A 23,079-nucleotide genomic window follows, 5' to 3' on the forward strand; every position below is an offset into this window, starting at 1 on the left:
AATATGCGCCTTGATGTACTTCTTTTCCTATTTGGAACCAGTCTGTTGTTCCATGTCCAGTTCTAACTGTTGCTTCCTGAGCTGCATACAGATTTCTCAACAGGCAGGTCAGGTGGTCTGGTATTCCCATCTCTTAAAGAATTTTCCATGGTTTATTGTGATCCACACAGTCAAGGGCTTTGGCATAGTCAATAAAGCAGAAATAGATGTTTTTCTGGAACTCTCTTGCTTTTTTGATGATCTAGTGGATGTTGGCACTTTGATTTCTGGTGTCTCTCCCTTTCTAAATCCAGCTTGAAAATCTGGAGTTTTATGCTTCACATATTGTTCAAACCTGGCTTGGAAAATTTTGAGCATTACTTTGCTAGCATGTGAGATGAGTGCAATTGTGCAATAGTTTGAGCATTCTTTGGCATTGCCTTTTTAAGGATTTAAATGAGAACTGACTTTTTCCAGTTCTGTGGCCACTACAGAGTTTTCCAAATTTGCTCGCATATTGAGTGCAGCACTTTCACAGCATCATCTTTTAGAATTTGAAGGCATTTTAACTCACCCCATTATTCTTGCCTGAAGAATCCCATGGACAGAGGAGCCTTTGTGGTCCATAGGAATACAAAGAGTCAAACATGACTGAAGTGACTGAGCAGTAGCACCAGGGATAGGGGGAGTTTAGTTCTTTTTTTTGATCTGTTTATCAATTCTTGAAGTGTGGTACAGCTTTGTTATTTTTTGAAAATTTACTGTGAGCTTTAATATCTGGAAGAGCACGACTAGCCTTCTTAGTTTGTTGCTTAAAAGTTTCCTTTGCTTGTCTTATTATTTATTCCTTCCAATGAAATATAGAATCTTTCTTTTTGTGCCTTTATCTGAAATAATGCTAAAGTCCACATAAAGTTGAAAGAATAGCACAAAGAACCTCTATATACCCTTTCCCCAGATTCAGTTTTAACATTTGCCACATTGGCTTTATCACCCCCATGGTATGCTGGATGTTCTCAGTTGTGTCTAACTTTTTGTGACCCCATGGACCATAGCCCACCAGGCTCCTCTGTTCATGGGATTTTCCAGACATGAATATTGGGTTAGGTTGCTATTTCATCCTCCAGGGGATCTTTCTGACCCAGGGATCAGACCCACATCTCCTGCACTGGCAGGCAGATTCTTTGCTACTGAGCCACCTTGGAGGCATTCTAAATGGGGTTGTGCTGTACTTTGGCCACCTCATGCAAAGAGTTGATTCATTGGAAAAGACTATAATGCCGGGAGGGATTGGGGGCAGGAGGAGAAGGGGACGACAGAGGATGAGATGGCTGGATGGCATTACTGATTTGATGGACGTGAGTCTGAGTGAACTCTGGGAGTTGGTGATGGACAGGGAGGCCTGGCGTGCTGCGATTCATGGGGTCGCAAAGAGTCGGACACGACTGAGCGACTGATCTGATTTGATCTGATTCTAAGATAAAGAAGAGCCCTGATGTTTCTCTTGTTTATTAATTTATCCATTTATGTTCAGTATGGATCTGTGGATTTCAATTTATTCAATAGATTAAAATACCTTAGTGATCGTAATTATTTTAATGTTAAATTTGTCCCAGGCTTGGCTAGTAGACACCAGCTGAAAGTAGTTCTTGTGTCCTAGTGGTATGTCCACCATCCTTCGAGCATATATTTTCTTATTTTTTTCATTAATTTTTACTGCAGTATAGTTGCTTTACACTGTTGTGTTAGCTTCTACTGCTGCTGCTGCATCACTTCAGTCGTGTCCGACTCTGTGCGACCCCATAGACAGCAGCCCACCAGGCTCCCCTGTCCCTGCGATTCTCCAGGCAAGAACACTGGAGTGGCTTGCCATTTCCTTCTCCAATGAAGTAAAGTGAAAAGTGAAAGTGAAGTCGCTCAGTCATGTCCGACTCTTCGAGACCCCATGGACTGCAGCCTACCAGGCTCCTCCGTCCATGGGATTTTCCAGGCAAGAGTACTGGAGTGGGGTGCCATCATTGCCATATATATATATGGCAAACTGAATCAGGCATATCTATACATCTATCCCCTCCTTTCTGGACTTTCCTCCCATTTAGGACACCAGAGTGCAAATTCCCTGTGCTATACAATGTTCCCATTAGTTGTCTACTTTATCAGTCATTCAATTCAGTCAGTTGTGTCCAATTTTTTGTGACCCCATGGACTGCAGCAAGCTAGGCTTAGTTGTCCAACAGCAACTCCCATAGCTTGCTCAAACTTGTGTCCATAGAGTCAGTGATGCCATCCAACCATCTCATCCTCCATCATCCCCTTTTCCTACTGCCTTCAATTTTTCCCATTATCAGGGTTGTTTCCATTGAGTCAGTTTTTTGCATCAGGTGGTCAAACTATTGGTGCTTCAACTTTAGCATCAGTTCTTCCAATAAATATTCAGGATTGACTTCCTTTCAGATTGACTGCTTTGATCTTGCAGTCCAAGGGAATCTCACGAGTCTTCTCCAACACCATAGTACAAATGCATCAATTCCTCGGTGCTCAGCTTTATTTATAGTCCAGCTCTCACATCCATATATGACTACTGGAAAAACCATAGCTTTGACTAGATGGACCTTTGTCAGTAAAGTAATGTCTCTGCTTTTTAATACATTGTCTACATTTGTCATGGTTTTTCTTCCAAGGAGCAAGCATCTTTTAATTTCATGTCAGCAATCACCATCTCAGTGATTTTGGAGCTCAAGAAAATAAGATATCTCACTGTTTCCATTGTTTCCAGATCTATGTGCCATGGTGTGATTGGACTGGATTCCATGGTCTTAGTTTTTTGAATGTTGAGTTTTAAGCTAACTTTTTCACTGTTCTCTCTCACTTTCATCAAGAGGCTTTTTAATTCCTCTTCACTTTCTACCGTAAGGGTGGTGTCATCTGCATATCTCAGGTTATTGCTATTTTTCCTAGCAATCTTGATTCCAGCTCGTGCTTCATTCATCCTGGCATTTCACATGATGTACTCTGCATATGAATTAAATAAGCAGGGTGCCAATATAAAGCCTTGACATACTCCTTTCCTGATTTGGAACCAGTCTGTTGTTCTATGTTTAGTTTTAACTGTAGCTTCTTAACCTGCAAACACGTTTCTCAGGATGCAGGTCAGGTGGTCTGGTATTCGCATCTCTTGAAGAATTTTCCACAGTTTGTTGTGGTCCACACAGTCAAAGGCTTAACCATAGTGAATGAAACAGAAGTAGATTTGTTTTTTTGGAACTCTCTTGCTTTTTCGATGATCCAACAGATGTTGGCAATTTGATCTCTGATTCCTATGCCTTTTCTAAATCCAGCTTTAACATTTGGAAATTTCCACTTTACGTACTGTTGAAGCCCCACTTGGAGAATTTTGAGCATTACTTTGCTAGCATGTGAAATGAGTGCAATTATGCAGAAGTTTGAACATTCTTTGCCATTACCTTTCTTTGGGATTGGAATGAAAACTGATCTTTTTCCAGTCCTGAGGCCACTGCTGAGTTTTTGAAATTTGATGGATTATTGAATGTAACACTTTTACAGCATCATCTTTTAGGATTTGAAATAGCTCAGCTGGAAGTCCTTCACCTCCACAATGTTTGTTCATAGTGATGATTCCTAAGGCCCACTTGACTTTGCACTCTAGGATGTCTGGCCGTAGGTGAATGATTGCACCATTGTGGTTATCTGGGACTTTAAACTCTTTTTTTTAATATAGTTCTGTGTATTCTTGCCACCTCTTCTTAATATCTTCTGCTTCTGTTAGGTCCATACCATTTCTGTCCTTTATTGTGCCCATCTTTGCATGAAATCTCCTTTGGTATCTCTAATTTTCTTGAAGAGATCTCTAGTCTTTCCCATCCTATTGTTTTCCTCTATTTCTTTGCTTTGATCCCTGAGGAAGTCTTTATCTCTCCTTGCTTTTATTGGGAACTCTTCCTTCACATGGATATATCTTTCCTTTTCTCCTTTGCCTTTTAGCGTCTCTTCTTTTCTCAGCTATTTGTAAGGCCTCCTCAGACAACCATTTTGCCTTTTTACATTTCTTTTTCTTGGGGATGGTTTTGATCACCGTCTCCTATACAGTGTTACACAAGTTCAATGTTATATCCTTCCATATTTCTTCAGGCACTGTCTCTATCAGATCTAATCCCTTTAATTTATTTGTTGGTTCTACTGTATAATCATAAGGGACTTGATTTATGTCATACCTGAATGGCCTAGTGGTTTTCCCTTTTTTCAATTTAAGTCTGAATTTGACAATAAGCAGTTCGTGATTTGAGCCACAGTCAGATCCCAATCTTGTTTTTGCTGGCAGTATAGAGGTTCTCCATCTTTGGCTGCAAAGAATGTAATCAATCTGATTTCAGTATTGACCATCTTATGATTTCCATGTGTAGAGTCTTCTCTTGTGTTGTTGGAAGTGGGTGTTTGCTATGACCATTGTGTTCTCTTGGCAAAACTCTGTTAGCTTTTGTGCTGCTTCATTTTGTCAAGCTTGCCTGTTATTCCAGGTATCTCTTCCTACTTTTGCATTCCAGTCCTCTATGATGAAAAGGATATCTTTTTTTTTTTTTTTTTTGGTGTTAGTTCTTGAAGGTCTTGTAGGTCTTCATAGAACCATTCAACCTCAGCTTCTTTGGCAATAGTGCTTGGAGAATAGATTTGGGTTACTGTTATATTGAATGGTTTGACTGGGAAACGAACAGAGATAATTCTGTCATTTTGAGATTGTAACCAAGTAGTGCATTTCAGATTGTTTTGTTGACTAAGAGGGCTACTCCATTTCTTCTTAGGGATTCTTGCCCACAATAGTAGATACAAGGGTCATCTGAATGAAATTTCACCATTCCCTTCCATTTCAGTTCACTGATTCCTAAAATGTTAATGTTCACTCTTACCATCTCCTATGTGACCATTTCAAATTTGCCTTGGAGATTTCATGCAAAGATGGGCACAATAAAGGACAGAAATGGTATGGATCTAACAGAAACAGAAGATATTAAGAAGAGTTGGCAAGAATATACAGAAAAACTATACAAAAAAGATCTTCATGACCAGATACCATGATGGTGTGATCACCCACCTAGAGCCAGACGTCCTGGAATGGAAAGTCAAGTGGGCCTTAGGAAGCATCACTAAGACAAAGCTAGTGTAGGTGATGGAATCCCAGCTGAGCTATGACAAATCCTAAAAGATGGTGCTGTGAAAGTGCTACACTTAATAATCCAGCAAATTTGGGTAACTCAGCAGTGGCCACAGGACTGGAAAAGGTCAGTTTTCATTCCAATCCCAAAGAAACGCAATGGCAAAGAATGTCAAATTACTGCACAATTGCACTCATCTTACATGCTAGCAAAGTAATGCTCAAAATTACCCAAGCCAGGCTTCAACAGTACATAAACTGTGAACTTCCAAATTTTCAAGATGAATTTAGAAAAGGCAGAGCAGAGCAATGAGAGATCAAATTGTCAACATCTGTAGGATCATCCAATACTTTGGCCACCTGATATGAGAACTTACTCATTGGAAAAGACCCTGATGCTGGAAAAGATTGAAGGCAGGAGGAGAAGGGAACGGCAGAGGATGAGATGGTTCACCAACTAGATGGACCTGAGTTTGAGTAATCTCTGGGAGTTGGTGATAGGGAAACCTGACTTGCTGAAGTCCATGGGGGTCACAAAGAGTCAGACATGACTGAGCAACTGAACTGAATTTACCTTGATTCTTGAACCTATCATTCTAAGTTCCTATGCAGTATTGTTCTTTACAGCATTGGACTTTACTTCCATCACCAGTTACATCCAAAACTGGGCTTTGTTTTCACTTTGGTCAGACTCTTTATTCTTTCTGGATCTGTTTCTTGATTCTTCTCCAGTAGCATATTGGGCACCTACTGATCAGGGAAGTTCATTTTTCAGTGTCTTATTTTTTCGCCTTTTCATATTGTCCATGGGTTTCTCAAGGCCAGAATACCAAAGTTGCTTGCCATTCCCTTCTCCAGTGTCTACTTTATATGTAGTATCAATTGTGTATATGTGTCAATCCCAATCTCCTTTTTCCTTCCACGCCACCCCTTGATATCCATGCATTTGTTATCTACATCTGATTCTTTCTACTTTGCAAATAAGATCATCTATGCAATTTTTCTAGATTCCACATAAATATGTACATATACAATATTTTTCTCTTTCTGACTTCACTCTGTATGACACTGTCTAGGTCCATCCACATCTCTACAGATGACCCAATTTTGTACCTTTAATGCCTGAATAATATTCCATTTTATATATGTACCCCATTTTATTTATCCATTTTCTGTTGATGGACATATAGTTTCCTTCCATATCCTGGCTGTTGTAAATAGTGCTGCTTTGAACATTGGGGTGCATGTATGTTTTTGAATTATGGTTTTCTCTGGGTTTATGCCAAGTAGTGGGATTATTTTCTCATCAAAGATGTTTCAACTCTAGAGACAAACATTTCTTCAAAGAGCCCTGGTTTACTTAGTGGGAAATGGGTAGCCAGAACCTGGTATCTGAGAGACTCATTACTGCTGAAGCAGTATTGCTGTAAGTCTGTTTAGCAGATGGATAAAGGAAATATATGTGTGCATGTATGTGTATATATATATTTCAAAAATAATTCAGTACCAAACATTTCTTACTTTGACAGTTCACTGATATCTTCTGGTACAATAACCTAATTTTTGAAACAATGCAGAGAACTTACAACATGTTTGTACACATATATTAATGTCCCTTCATACTGAGACCTTGATCCCAACATCAATACATTTACTTTGCATACTGTACACATAAAATATTTTCAAACCCTTAGCCCTCTGAAAAACAGACCTCCCATAAAGAGCTCAAGATTTTGTTGCTGTTCTTTTTTTCCCCCCTCAAGTCTGAAGTTTTTGTCAAAGTCAATATATGTCAAGGTACTGTGTTTCACAGTTCCCTGGATTTGTTTTCTTTGTTCCCTTCAATATTTTTGTTATTCACTTAAAATGTAGTTAAGTTCATTTACTTCTGTTTGTATTTAGTTTTAGGTTTTATCCTTTTTCCTTGCTGATTTAATTTTGTTTTTGCATGCATAGAATATTAGCATGATTCTAAAAGTCAAGACTCTATCAAAAAAGGTTCACTGTAACCCTTAAAACCCATATCCCCTCCTAAGCCCTTGAGTGATTTCTGATCTACTCTTTCTGTATTTCTTTATGCAAAATAAGCAGATTTGCATATGTTTTCTCATTTTCCTTTGTTTCTTAGGAAAAGGTAGCATGTTATTTTTAATCTCTTTTATTTTGCTCTCTTTACTGAAATGTATCTTGAAAATCACTTTCCATGCTGTTCATAGAGATCTCCCTTAGTCTTCCTTATGGATGCTGGGTTCCCCAATTTGTATGTTCCATAGTTGTTTCGACTAATGGCCTGCATTTGGACACTTAAGATAGTTACCAGTATTTGCAGTTTCACAGAGTACTGTAATGCATGACATTGTGCACCTATATATATTTGTGTACTGTTGGAGTTGTATGTTCAGGTATGTTCTCATTTATGTGATTGCTGATTCAAATAATAAAAGCATATGAAGTTTATAATACATGTGCATATTCTCCTCCACTGGGGAGATTTTTTTGAATTTCACCCATCAATATATGAGTGACTGTTTTCCCATGGCCTTACCAATAAACTATATAGTCAGGCTTTGAATTTTTGCCAATCGTATGGTTGCTCTTCAATTACGTTCGGTCACTGTCGTGTTTGACTCTTTGTGACCCCATGGACTGCAGCACCCCAAGCCTCACTGTCCAACTCCCGGAGTTGACTCAAACACATGTCCATTGAGTTGGTGATGCCATCCAACCATCTCATCCTCTGTCATCCCCTTCTCCTCCTGCCCTCAATCTTTCCCAGCATCAGGATCTTTTCAAATGAGTCAGCTCTTCGCATCAGGTGGCCAAAGTATTGGAGTTTCAGCTTCAACATCAGTCCTTCCAATGAACACCCAGGACTGATCTCCTTTAGAATGGACTGGGTGGATCTCCTTGCAGTCCAAGGGACTCTCAAGACTCTTCTCCAACACCACAGTTCCAAAGCATCAATTCTTCGGCACTCAGCTTTCTTTATAGTCCAACTCTCACATCCATACGTGACCACAGGGAAAACCATAGCCTTGACTAGACAGACCTTTGTTGACAAAGTAATGTTTCTGCTTTTTAATGTGCTGTCTAGGTTGGTCATAACTTTTATTCCAAAGAATAAGTGTCTTTTTATTTCATGGCTGTAGTCACCATCTGCAGTGATTTTGGGGCCCCCCAAAATAAAATCTACCATTGTTTCTACTGTTTCTCCATCTATTTGCCACAAAGTGATAGGACCAGATGCTATGATCTTAGTTTTCTGAATGTTGAGCCTTAAGTCAAGTTTTTCACTCTCCTCTTTCACTTTCATCAAGAGGCTCTTTAGTTCTTCTTCACTTTCTGCCATAAGGGTGGTGTCATCTGCATATCTGAGGTTATTGATATTTCTCCCGGCAGTCTTGATTCCAGCTTGTACTTCATCCTGCCCAGTGTTTTTCACCCCTCTGCATATAAGTTAAATAAGCACAGTGACAATATACAGCCTTGATGTACTCCTTTTCCTACTTGGAACCAGTCTGTTGTTCCATGTCTGGTTCTAACTGTTGCTTCCTGACCTGCATATAGGTTTCTCAAGAGACAGGTCAGGTGGTCTGGTATTCCCATTTCTTTAAGAATATTCTACAGTTTGTTTTGATCCACACAGTCAAAGGATTTGGCATAGTCAATAAAGCAGAAGTAGATGTTTTTCTGGAACTCTCTTGCTTTTCTAATGATCCTACATATGTTGGCAATTTGATCTCTGGTTCTTCTCCCTTTGCTAAATCCAGCTTGAATGTCTGTAAGTTCACAATTTATGTACTGTTGAAGCCTGTCTTGGAGAATTTTGAGCATTACTTTGCTAGCGTGTGAGATGAGTGCAATTGTGCCGTAGTTTGAGCATTCTTTGGCATTGCCATTTTTAGCCATTGTAATGAAAACTGACCTTTTCCAGTCCTGTGGGCACTGCTGAGTTTTCCAAATTTGCTGACATATTGAATGCAGCACTTTCACAGCATCATGTTTCAGGATTTGGAATAGCTCAACTGGAATTCCATCACCTCCACTAGCTTTGTTCCTAGTGATGCTTTCTAAGGCCCACTTGACTTCACATTCCAGGATGTCTGGCTCTAGGTGAGTGATCACATCATCATGATTATCTGGGTCATGAAGATCTTTTTTGTATAGTTCTTCTGAGTATTCTTTCCACCTCTTCTTAATATCTTCTGCTTCTCTTAGGTCCATAACATTTCTGTCCTTTATGGTGTCTCTTACTGAATATGAAAATGAACATCTTTTCATATATTTAAAAACCATGCTGAAAACTTTTTATGAAGTATCTTTAGCCTTCTTTTCCATTATGTTTTTGTGTTTTTATTTCCAGAATTTAAAAATTTAAAAATGTTAAAAAATATTACAGATATTATTGCAAATATCTTCTCTTAATTTTATGTGTTTTGACATTGTATGTAGTGTTGTTTTCCATGCAAAGGCTTTGTTTTCTGTGTTAAAATATAATTCACACATTAAAATTTTATTATTTTTATGTACTCAAATGCACCAATCTTTTTTTTTTTTTTTTAACTGCAACTGCAGTTTGACTCAGGAATAGGAAGTCATTCTCTATACCTAGGTTATAGAGGAAAATCATCCATGTTTTCTTCCATAATTTTTATAGTTTCATTTTTTATACTTATTCATTTTTTGTAATTTTTTCCATAATGTTCCTACCTAGTTCTTTTGAAGACCTCAACAAAGATTTTGTGCTTTTTATTTTTGTTATAATTAGAATACTTTCTCAATTTTTCTTGTTGGTTATTTTTGATATATATGAAAACTATTTTTATACTTACCGGGAACCATCTAACTTTTCACATTGTCTTTATTTGAGTAACGTGTTAAAAACTGAATGCATCTACATTGTTTTTCTTATTTTTATGCCCTCTGTATCTTTTCTTGATTTGTTGCATTAGTCATAATATAATTATATAGCATTTATTATATAGAATAAAACAAAAAATAATCATAATTTCCTATCTTAATGTTCATGTTGCAACTTAAGATGCTGGTTATGACAGTGGAAAGTTTCATCTTATCCGTGACTTTCTTGGAAATGCCTATATTACTCCATCATTAAAATAAAATTTTAATTTATTCCTATACTTCATAATTAACATTTTTAGATCATGCCTAGCTCAACCTTTTTAGATCATGCCTAGCTCAACCTTTTTAAAGGAAATTTAGAAACTATCTGAGGTGTTTTAATGTGCATCTTTAAAGATAGATAATGGATGGATGAATAGATAGATAAATGTTAGACACAAGTATCTTATGAGTTTAACAGATAGTAAACACATGCTTATTTTTTAAGCATGTCATATTTTTATATGTTTCTGTATGTGTATATTTATAAATTTTTCTTAATGGAATGAAGACCATAGTGTGAAATGGTACTCAGTCTTCAATCCACTATCCATTTCTACATCTTCTATCTCTGCAAACTCTGTCTCTCCGTCCATCCAATGAATATCTCCTATTCACCTAGTGGTATAGAGCATAAAGCTAAGTTCTAGGAGTCAGAGATTTTAAAAGTCTTTAACCACAAAAGGATAGAGTATGTGTGATTCTGTTAAATTCGCTATGGACCTGGTTCAGCATTCATACGCATATACTTTTTTTTCTCACCAAAGCACTGATGGCAGTTCCTCATTGGCAACAGATAAATAGGAAATGTAAATCTCAGCAGTTGATGCTGCATAATCTTTCTTAAGAGTTTTATTGAGTTTTAACCAAGTAATTTCATTTACCTATAATTCAAAGGTTCATTGTCTTTTTTATGAAAAATGTCTGCCAGACAGGGAAATACATAATGTCCACAGAGAGACATTACATTTGTCACTGTGAGGACAAAATTGGTGCATATTGACCCGTCATTATTTTTCCAGTTCAACCTCATTGAACATATTTAATGAAAATCACTGATGGTTCCTAGTGTAATAAATTGATCTCCAAAACAAAACAGAGAAATTATAAGATTTGTATATTTTACACTGAAATAGTGATGAAAACTTCTGTCATGACATTTCTGTAGCGATTTCAACAAACAGTTAAAATTATAGCTAGGGAGCAGTAAATCACCATATGCTCTGTTACTTCTAGGTTTGGACTCAGAAATATGAATGTTGACAGAATTGACATATTAATTTGAGCTTTCCCTGAATGTTTCAGTTTAACTTTTGATTTTTTCCCCCAAAGACTAAAAAGAGCTTTTCATTTAAAATGCATTACTTAGGGAACAGTTTTAATGATCTCACTTCCTTTCATTTAACTGGCAATATAACATTTCTTTGAAAAATGATATCTGCTGAGAATTGATTATTGAATAGAGATCAGTAATTTTAGGTTGTGTGGAACATCCATCAGGAATTTTCTAAAGGAATCACTGACTCCGTTCAGTGTGGTATATATTTCATATGTAAGCAGTAACATGCATTATATTAGGAAGTCAAACTGAAGGTTTATCAACACAGCAGTTGTAACATGCTGAGGGAGAAACTGGGCAACTTGTAGTTGCATCCTAACGCATTACTTCATTCCTTGTTCCCTCCACTCTTGCCTACATACCCCTTCATGTGGGCAGCCTGAATGCAACTCTGATCATGTTATTCTCTCTTTACAAGTCTTCTGCATTTTACTGCTGCCTACTAGACAAAGTCTAGATGTCCCCATCTGTTACTGAAAGTCCTACACATTCAACCTAATGCTTGCCTCAAAACTCAAATCATGTTACCTGTGCACCTTCCCTGATTGTTTGCCTCTGGAATCTGCACACCTTCCCCTCTCTTTCCCTATGCTGTCTACCTCCAAGTCCTCATGCCCACACTTTGCTCAGCCTGGAAGTCCCTTCTCAAGTTTGCCATATCCAGTTGCCCAAATCCACTGTAAAATAGTTCTTGATTCTTCCCACTAGATGTGACCTACTTGTGTGCTTGTTTTTATATATTTTCATATACACAAGAGGGTTTATGTTGCACCTATTATTTTATTCTTTCCTTTTTTCATTTAATATATCTGAGGTATCTTTAAGTACTGAGCATGTATACCTCCTCTTCATTTTTAATATAAATGTCTTTGTTGAATGATTTTGAAGATAAATGAGAAGTGCCATTGCTTCTTTCTTCTTAATTAAAGGTGAAATAGAAGCATTAGAAGAAGTCGAGAGAGCTAAGAAAAGGGTTGCAGTTTCTCAGTTTTTAAACAGCTTTCTTCGTATTTTTAACAACCATGTTCTATCATATCTTATGGGCACAGCATAATTTAATTAAAGTGAATCTACATTAATGGATATTTTAGTTGGTTTTGGTTGTTGCTTTTTAAAAGTCCATTATAAACAATTCTGCTTGTTGTGGAAAATGCTCTTAAATATTTATATTGGAGAACTTATGCAGAGATTATTAGTAGAATTTATCCTGGCAAGGAGATTGTTTTTTATCTTGAATGACAATTATTTTAATGGTGTCTCTTTATTGCCATCCCCTCCCCTAAAGGCCTGCAGGTTTCTTGATAGTAAAGGAGTCATTGTCATTATCATCATTAGTATGTATCCATCGGTCTCTATGCTAACTGCTTTATAGATGTGTCTCATTTTCTTTTTAAAATTTATTGATTTAAACCATTGTGTTTAATTTGTGCTATATAGCAAAATGAGTCAGTTTTTTATATACATATATAAACACAAATATATGTATATACATATTCTTTTTCATGTTCTTTTCCATTATGATTTATTGCAGAGTATCACAGATAGTTCCTTGTGCTATGTGATAGGACCTTGTTTATCCATCCTGTACAGTAGATGCATTTCATTTAGTCATCAGAACAACTCCATGGAATTGCATATACTAGTTTCATCATTGGAGAAGGCAATGGCACCCCACTCCAGTACTCTTGCCTGGAAAACCCCATGGACAGAGGAGCCTGGTAGACTGCAGTCCATGGGGTCGCTAAGAATCGGACACGACTGAGCGACTTCACTTTCACTTTTCACTTTCATGCATTGGAGGAGGAAATGGCAACCCACTCCAGTGTTCTTGCCTGGAGAATCCCAGGGATGGTGGGCCCTGGTGGGCTGCCATCTATGGAGCTGCACAGAGTCGGACATGACTGAAGCGACTTAGCAGCAGCAGTTTCATCATATACATGGGCCTTGGAGTAGGAAATGGCAAGCCACTCTAATATTCTTGCCTGGAGAATACCATAGACAGAGAAGCCTGGTGGGCTACAGTCCATGGGGTCACAGAGAGTCGGACAAGACAGTGACTATACCACCACCACCATATACATGAGAAAACTGATGCTTAAAGAGGTCAAGTAGCTTGCAAAAGCAGACAGTTATATTTGAACTCAGTTTATGAGGCTGGATTTGAACTTCCTAACTGCTGTGCTCTCCTTTGCACCCATCTGGCTCTCTGGAGATATTTGCTGAGTGATGATGCCTGAAACAAACCAAGGGGAAACTTTCACAGAAAATAAATGAAACATTGGTCATGTAAAGAAGGGATGTTTCTTCCTTGAACCACACATTGTCTTAGCAGTTCTGTTGGTTACTTTCCTTGAGGATAACTATCTTCTGAAAGAAATTAGTGGAAAAGAAAAGCAAAGATCTGCTTAGTTAATACCCATAGATCCATTAGTACATCCATGAATGAACAGTTTATTTGCAAGTTTTTAAGGAAAATTCTAACTTTATTTCTTTGATGGGAAAACAAGGAGAGAGTAAAACCTTTTTTTTTTTTTTAAGTTTAACTAAAAAGTCATTCGTTTCTGAAATTTTCACTGAGCATGCATTCCATGCCAGTATTGTGCTGCCTTCTGGAGGAACCAGCAAGAGTAGAAACACCTCAAACAGTAATAAAGCTAGGATAACCATGTGTGTACACAGAGTGATCATGAGTGCTCTTTACAGGGATGCTTCTGGAGAATCAGGGAAAGCTTCCTGTGGTCACATGAGAGCAGCAGATGTCCAAGGAGTGCTGACCCCGGGGTGGGTCAGGTGGTAGGTTAGAGGTAGCAACTGAGGTAGAAGGATGCCGGCTGAGTGGTGGGAGTGGCAGGAATAGCCTGGCATGGATGAGATCCTCGTGAGCCAGAGGAAGGAGTGTGATCTCAGCACCAGGGATGAGAAAAGCAGTTCAGGGAGAGGCTGCCATTGGGCACTGTGGGTAATTGTTTTTAAAAAAATTTATTGTTAGTTGGAGGAGAATTACTTTACAGTGTTGTGTTGGTTTCTACTGTATAACAGTGTGAATCAGCTATAAGTATACATCTGTACCCTCCCTCTTGAGCCTCTCTCGCATCCCCCATGCCTGCATCTCACCCCTCTAGTTTGTCATAGAGCTGTGGGGCAGTGAGTTCCCTATACTATACAGCAGTTTCCCGCTAGCTGTCTGTTTTGCACGAGGTAATGTGTATATGTCAGTGCTAATATCTTAATTGGTCACGCCCTCTCCCTCCCCTTCTATGTTGACAAGTCTATTCTCTACGTCTGCATCTCTATTCATGCCCTGCAAGTAGGTTCATCTGTGCTATTTATCTAGATTCCTTATATATGTGTTAATATATGGTATAACTTTGTACTGTGCTATGCTCCGTTGTGTCAGACTCTTTTGTGACCTCAGGGATTGAAGCCCACCAGGCTCCTCTGTCCATGGGATTTTCAGGAATACTGGAGTGGGTTGCCATTTCCTACCCCCGGGGTCTTCCCCACCCAGGGATCATGATCCACATCTCTTGGATCTCCTGCATTGGCAGGTGGATTCTTTACCACTGCACCACCTGGAAAGCCCTTATAATAGCATCATTATTGCTGTTTAGTTGCCAAGTCATGTCCAACTCTTTTGCAACCCCATGAATTGTAAGCCTGCCAGTCTTCTCTGTCCATGGATTTCCCAGGCAAGAATATTGGAGTGGATTGTCATTTCCTTCTCCAGGGGATCTTGCTGACCCAGGGTCGAACTCACATCTCCTCTTATCAGGTGGATTCTTTACCACTCAGACATGTAATTCACATACTATACAATCCACTAATTTAAGCCTACAATTCTTTGTTTTTGAAATATCATCTTGATCAAATTGCAGAATATTTTCATCATCCCAAAAGGTAACCTATCACACATTACATGTCGTTCCCCATTTTCACTTGCTCACTCCCCCATTCTCTCAAAGCTACTAATATACTTCCTATGTCTATGACTTTGCCTGTATTAGACATTTCATATAAATGAAATCATAGATGTGACTTTTGTGTCTGGCTCATTTCACAAAGCAGAATATTTTCAAGATTCATCCATGTTGTAACATGTATCAGGATTTCTTTCCTTTTTTATTGCTGAATAATTACTGAATTTTATTGCCAATTAAATGCTGGTTATATTTTATCTTTGTTGTTGTACAGTGTATTCAGCAGCTTCTAAAAATACCTCAGAGACATTAAATCCTAAAATAAGCTCACCTTTTAAGATAGTAGAAATGTGAAATTACATCCTGGTTATTAATTGTTATTCTTAAAACATTTAAATATCATGCAACAGAATTATTGCCAATAGCCAACTGTGACCTCTAAAATAAGATAATAAATATTTTTCCTTTAAAGAATACTATCTCCAGCATTTCTCAGTCTTTAATTTTTTGTAACATTTTTAGAGTATGTTAACGACATATTTTATAATATCAGTTATAGAATAAGCAGGTTTACATACATTTGTTATACTTTCCTAGTAATGGGTAGAAACTGGTTTTCAGAACAGGAGTTAAGGTAGAAATTTTTTGTGGTATAAACACATGAACTTATTTCTTTTGAAAAAAATAAATGGGACAAAGTTAACTTCTAGTCAATATTTTTAATTGTTTTAAAACATAAAACTCTGTGCTATCTTGCCTTTTCCTTTTTTCTTTCTTCCTTTTCTTGTCATGACAAAATAAAAAGACAGAGGTAGAATCAGATAGTGATTACTTTCCCCCTACTATATGAGAAACTCACTCTGGAAAACAGTCTTCTGCTGTCAGATTACTAGGAATTGCACAGTGAAAATATGGTACAACAGTGTGCTTTCTACCCCAGCTGTCGCTTCTTTGTTCCTTGGCTAAAAGAGCTCATCTTTTTCCCCTAAGTGTAGCACAGTGTAAAGAGTGCAAAATTAGAATTCAAAGAGCTAGGGAAAAACAGAATTTGAATTATGACTCTAGGATTCACATACTTTGGCTTGATGATGTGAACCTTCTGAGCCTCCATTTCCTCACTTGTGAATTGGAAATGATGACATCTCTGACCTGGGAATCTTGGAAGGACTGAAGTAGAAAGCACATGTAGGCCCCCACTCATGTGCCTAGCATACTGCTGCTGCTGCTGCTAAGTCGCTTCAGTCGTGTCCAACTCTGTGACCCCATAGACGGCAGCCCACCAGGCACCCCCGTCCCTGGGATTCTCCAGGCAAGAACACTGGAGTGGGTTGCCATTTCCTTCTCCAATGCATGAAAGTGAAAAGTGAAAGTGAAGTCGTTCAGTTGTGTCCGACTCCTAGAGACCCCACGGACTGCAGCCCACCAGGCTCCTCCGTCCATGGGATTTTCCAGGCAAGAGTACTGGAGTGGGTTGCCATTGCCTTTGCTGCCTGGCATACTAAATGGCAGTTATTTAAGAAGGAAGTTTCTGACTACATGTGCCACACATGGTTCTTTATGCCTTGCTTTCCATGTTTCTACATGTTCCAGTGTTTTCAAGAACTGTGCTTAATATTCCTCTCACCCAACCAGTCAAATATTAGAGTTATATTTTTAAAGTTTATTATTTAAACTTTATTATGATTTTACATTTATATAAAATTAATACCATGTATTTTATTTATTTATATTATTATTTGATTATTCTTAGTTTATATGAGCTCCAAAAGATCGGAAACACTTATAGCTCATTAAAAGCTTTCTGCAGCTGAGACTGACTAGATAGATCAGTAAATATTCCTAAATATTTCTAATGTCGTGCGTCTACTGTTTTGTTTTGTTTTTTTTTTAGCACTGTGGAGGACTTAGTAAGAGGACTAGCACCTGGTTGTCATTCTCAAGCAAGTTGAAATATGAGTTTGATAAGTGCTGGTGAGGCTCCTTTCAATGCCAAGGGCTTGAGATGGGCTCAGGTTACCTGGAAGATGTGTGAGAATATTTAGGCAACTGTCTCAGTGATGCCACAGCAGGGAGCCATGGAGAGCTGGACCACCATTTAGGATGACCGTTTGTTATTGACTTAGTACCTCCTCAGATATCTGATAAGCTTGACACTTCAAGAGTCTTTGCCTTATGCATGTCTCCTGTCTTCATCTCAACTTCCACTTGAAGTGCATTTGTTTCTCTGTGGCTACCGCTTGCCTGGCTATCTTTTTGACTTTAAAGCTTTGCAAGAGAGAAGGTCTAGCTAGATTTCTGGTTGGAATACAGTGTCTGACATCCTTACAAGGAAGCCTCTTAAAGACAGGTGATCACATGGATCTAGTTCCCCTGTGGTTTGATGCCGCAGTCATTGGCTTCCACAGTGATAGTCAAAGCCACTGCCAGGCTTTCTGGGGTTCCAGACATAGCAGCCTAAGTACTGGGAGGTGTAGGAGGCCATGATGTTTCCAGCCTTTGCTCAGTAGAAGTGAATGGATGGCTCTCAAGATAGGGCATGGGTGTGTGCATGCATGCATACAGGCTTGCTCAGTCGGTCAGTGAACACTAGGGTACATGTGGGTCTTTCATATCTGGTTTCCTTAGGGCATATGACCAGCAGTGGGATTTCTGGGTCGTACTGCAGTTCTATTCCCAGTTTTTTAAGGAATCTCCACATAGTAGAGTTCTCCATTGTACAGTTCTCCATAGTGGCTGTACCCACCAACAGTGTAAGAGGGTTCCCTTTTCTCCACATCTTCTCTGGCATTTATTGCTTATGGACTTTTTGACAATGACTATTCTGACTGGTGTGAGATGATACCTCATTGTGATTTTGATTTGCATTTCTCTAAAAATGAGTGATGTGGAGCATCATTTCATGTGTTTATTGCCTGGGTTTAATTCCTGGGTTGGGAAGATCCCCTGGGGAAGGGAATGGCAACCCACGCCAGTATTCTTGCCTGGAGAATTCCATGGACAGAGGAACCTGGCAAGTACAGTCCATGTTGTCTCAAAGAGTCAGACATGCCTGAACAACAAACACAGACACACACAGACACACTAGCCATGTGTATGTCTTCTTTGAGAAATGTCTGTTTAGGTCTTTTGCCCGCTTTTTGATTGGGTTGATTGCTTTTTCTGGTATTGACTTGCATGAGCTGCTTGTAAATTTTGGAAACATTCTTTGTCAGTTGTTTCATATGTTGTCGGTTCTTTACCGTGGAGTCACCATCAAAACAGAGCAGTTTGAGGTAAATGTCAGGAGACTGATAGACAGTGCCTCTTTGCTGGAGAAAATAGCCCACCAGAGTGAATAATCAAGGAAGACAGGGGTAAAGTTTCAATCCAAAATTGTGTCTCGTATCATGCAGTACACTTGGGATGTATACAATGAATACTTGTTAAATAGATTGTTGAAAGAAGAAACACTGGGTCTACAACACTGAGAAAGTTTATAGGGGATGCAGAAGTAGGGAGGACTCTGGTTTTGGGATTTTCAACCCAGTTGTCTGCTGTCATACCTCTCTTCCACTTTTGAACTTCCTCTCTTGAATTCTCCCTCTGTCTCTCTTGCAGGTTGGTCTATATTTGCTCAAAATGTTTTTAGCCATGGTTCCTGGAAGAAAAAAAAAACAAAACAAAACTATTTTAGATATCATGGTGATTCCCAGCGCATTTCCCTGTAATAATTTTTCTGTGTGATATATATTTTTTTGAGAATAAAGAATTCTGTAGTTAAATCAATTTAAGAACTATTTGATAAATGAGGGTAGGCTATGCTGTGGTAACAAATGAATTCTGAAGAGTCAGTGGTTTAAATTTAAAAAGGATTTTTTTTTTCTTGCTCATTTGAAGTCCTGTGGTACTTGGGGAACTTCCCGGGGCAGCCAGCTTCCATGGGGTGACTTAGTGACATGATGTATTCCCATCAAACGGCTCTGTCTTTGGAACATCATGGCACTCATGATTTCCTTGTAGGAAATTACTGATCTGGAAGCCCACACAGAAGCCTCTCTTGGCCTCAACTTGAAAGTGACACTAGTCATACACACACACTCACATTTCATTGATTGGAACTAGCCTTAGGTTTCCACCCTGTGGCAAAGGGTTGAGACTCTTCTTTTGCTTAGGAAAGGTGGGAAAAAACCCAGATGTGAATGAGCACTAGCAATTTCTACTTCTTGAGTTGAATTGTGTCACATTTCTGTAACTGTAGAAAGTTTCTTGAAGTTTTGAACATGGTAACACACTTTTCCCATCTTCAAGATGGTCCCATTCTTTGTGATTTTCCCCAAATTCACGTGATCATAGAACTCCTCCTTCATGGAACTACTTACCACATGACTATTCCATGGGAGATATTTTGATAAAAACTGAGATAATTTCTACATTTCCTTTCTCACTGCTACTATTAGCATCATTTATTCTCATCTCCCTTGTGGTGATCCTATTTGTAAACCTTTATTAACATGGAAATTGCTAAAAAAAAAAAAAAAAATGCTACTTGTCATTGCAATTCCTAGCTGTATTTCAGTGTCTCTAAAGAGCACATTCAGAAAAGACAAAGTGAACTGTTGGAATCTAGCAGAAGTGATTGCTGGGTGACAAGGAAACAGTGGCCTTCTGGTAGTAGAATGGTTCATGCTGTTTTTACAGTCTACTGGCCTTTTATTTTAGAAGACTAGGAGATGAAAATATTATCACTCATGTGAAATAACAGCTGCCACCAAGTTTCTTTGAGCTGCTGGGTAACATCATTTTCTGTAAAATGAGTAGCAGAGTTGGTTGTTGTTAAATCAAACTTGATTGGACTTTGAGTTTATCAAAGAAGAGTCACTGAATTTCTGATAAATGCGTTCCCCATTGATGGGCTCTGAGAAGAGTCAAAAGAAATTTGCAACCTAGTATTATGCAGGGTAAACAGCAATAAACACTTTTTGCTAAATAGACAATAAATATCACTCAAAAGATGTTTGTTGAGGATTTCCTCTGTGCCCCACACTGTACTAAGTTCTTCAGGAATATAAGGAATTCCTAAGGAAAGGGTATGTTGTTGTAATTGTTGTTCAGTTGCCAAGTCATGTCCAACTCTTTGCAACCCCATTGACTGCAGCATGGCAGGCTTCCCTGTCCTTCATTATGTCCTGGAGTTTGCTCAAGCTCATGTCTCCTCAGTCGGTGATGCTATTCTAGCATCTCATCCTCTGCCACTCTCTTCTCCTTTTGCCTTCACTCTTCCCCAGCATCAGAGTCTTTTCCAGTGACTTGTCTCTTAGCATTAGGGGGCCAAAATATTGGAGCTTCATCAGTCCTTTCAAGGAATCTGTTAAGGAACAAGAAATTGACATGGTGACAATTATCATAAATATTGTAGATTTTTTTAGAACAAATATTAATCTAATAATCACACTTACAAGTGTATTAAAATGACTTGAGATACATGTTCTGGGTGAAAGGCATATGTGAAATTCTAAAACAAGGAGCTTGATGGAGACAAGTGGTACACTATTTAGTCTGAGCTCCCAGACTAACAAGGAATGAGCAATCTCAGATATGGCAGAGGAAAGATCACAAGTGTAAGTACATCACTCTGTGGAGCTATACATTTTTGATTATACAAACTTTGTTTTTATATCAAAGAGTTCTTTGAGCCTGAGCTATGGAAGGACTTTGTCCTTAGAAAGACCTAAATGAAATTAGTTGAGTTTAATCATTAGCTTCCTAGTGATATCAACCGCAAATGTAACCGATTCCAAGAATAGCATTACCTAATTTTTTCCAGCCACATGGATTCTGTTGGAGTTCCCATGGTGAGCTATTCTGAAGGGGCAGTTGCTAAAGAGTCCAGGCAGAGTGTGGCTATTTGGGAAGAATTTGTCTGATGGTTTAGAGCAACAGTTAACAACCTTTTTAAAAGGCCAGATAGTAAATATTTTTTAAAAGATTTTATTAATTTTTATTGGAGTATACTTGCTTTACAGTATTGTGTTAATTCTACTGGACAGCAAAGTGAATTAGCTATACGTTTACATATGTAAGCCCTCTTTTTTGGATTTCCTTCCCATTTAGGTCACCACAGAGCATTGTGTAGAGTTCCCTGTGTTATAAAGTAGGTTCTCATTAATTATTTATTTTATATGTAGTATCAATAGTGAATATATGTCAATATCAGTCTTTAGACTTTGCCTGATATATGGTTTCTGCCCTGACAAAGCTCTGCTGCTATCATGCAAAAAGTACTGTACTGCTGACCAATATGAAAATATAGATAGATAATATTTATTTGATCATAAACTTTTAAAATTATTTATTTTTGGCTGGCCACAAAGACAAATATTTTTCCTTCAATTTTAAAAAATTAAGTACAGTTGATTTAAAATGTTGTGCCAATCTCTGCTGTATAGCAAAGTGACTCAGTCATGCACATATATACATTATTTTTTATATTATTTTCCATTATGGTTTATCACTAGATATTGAATACAGTTCAAAATGTTATACATTAGGACCCTGTTGTTTATCCATTCTAAGTGTAAGCATTTGCATCTGCCAACCCCAAACTCCCAGTCCTTCCTTCTCCCCCGACCCCTTGACAACTACAGGTCTGTTCTTTATGTCAGTAATTCTGTTTCTGTTTCATAAATAAGTTCATTTGTGGCGTATTTTAGATTCCACATATAAGTGACATCGTATGGTATTTGTTCTCTTTCTAACTTACTTAGTATGATAATCACTAGTTGCATCCATGTTGCTGCCAATGGCATTATTTCATTTTTTATGGCTTAGTAGTAGTCCATTGTATATATGTACCACATCTTCTTTATTGATTTATTTGTTGATAGACATTTAGTTTTTTTCCATGTTTTGGCTATTGTGAATAGTGCTATGAATATTAGGGTGCATGCATCTTTTTGATTATAGTTTTATCCAGATATATGCCCAAGAGTGGGATTTCTGGACCATATGGCAGTTCTATTTTTAGTTTTCTGAAGAATCTCCATACTATTTTTTATAGTGACTGTACCACCTTGCATTCCCACAAGCAGTACAGGAGAGTTGCCTTTTCTCCACATCCTCTCCAGCATTTGTCATTTGTAGACTTCTTAATGCTGGCCGTTCTGATGGTGTGAGTAAGTACCTCATTGTAGTTTTGATTTGCATTTTTCTAATACTTAGTGATGTCCCTACTAGCCGTTTGTGTCTTTCACAAAGACACTTATTTTTACTTCAGTTTTTTTTCTGAATCTTATATAATTTCTGGGTTAAATGACTGTTGATGGCCATGATGGGAATATTGAAGATGAGGTTGAATCTGTACTCAGCCCAGAAAAAGCCCTTGAACGAGACAATATGCAATGGAATTGATTTGGCTGTGTTTCAGTAAAACTTTATTTGTAAAATCAAGGGGCAGGCTATATTTAGGCATGGGTCACAGTTTGCAGACCCTTAGCTTAACCCATAATTCCTGAATACCTGGTTTTATTTACTAGCAAACAGCCCATAAAGTTTCTCAAATGAAAAAAGGCATTTTGGTGACATCCTTTTGGTATTTCAAACAGGGTCAGCAAATGTGGTGTAATTTTTGAAATTTAAGAAAAGCATATTTGCCCTTTCCATCAAAAGCAAACCTTATTCATTCCCATGTGATTTTTTTCAAACCCTCCTTCTGGTACATTATCTCTATTAAGTATTAAAATCCAAGTTGGTTACCGAGTTTTCTAGAAAGGGAGGTGCTTTAATATATTTCAGCTTTA

The 23,079-nt window shown here is 38.1% G+C and overlaps 1 protein-coding gene across 2 annotated transcripts in view; it reads left to right on the forward strand.

Moving 5' to 3' along the window:
- SGCD (sarcoglycan delta) overlaps window positions 1-23,079 on the forward strand; it is a 1,105,251-nt gene that overhangs the window by 359,125 nt on the left and 723,047 nt on the right. The window lies entirely within an intron of this gene.

The sequence above is a fragment of the Bos indicus genome, chromosome 7 (assembly GCF_029378745.1).
Source record: "Bos indicus isolate NIAB-ARS_2022 breed Sahiwal x Tharparkar chromosome 7, NIAB-ARS_B.indTharparkar_mat_pri_1.0, whole genome shotgun sequence".
Lineage (NCBI taxonomy): Eukaryota > Metazoa > Chordata > Mammalia > Artiodactyla > Bovidae > Bos > Bos indicus.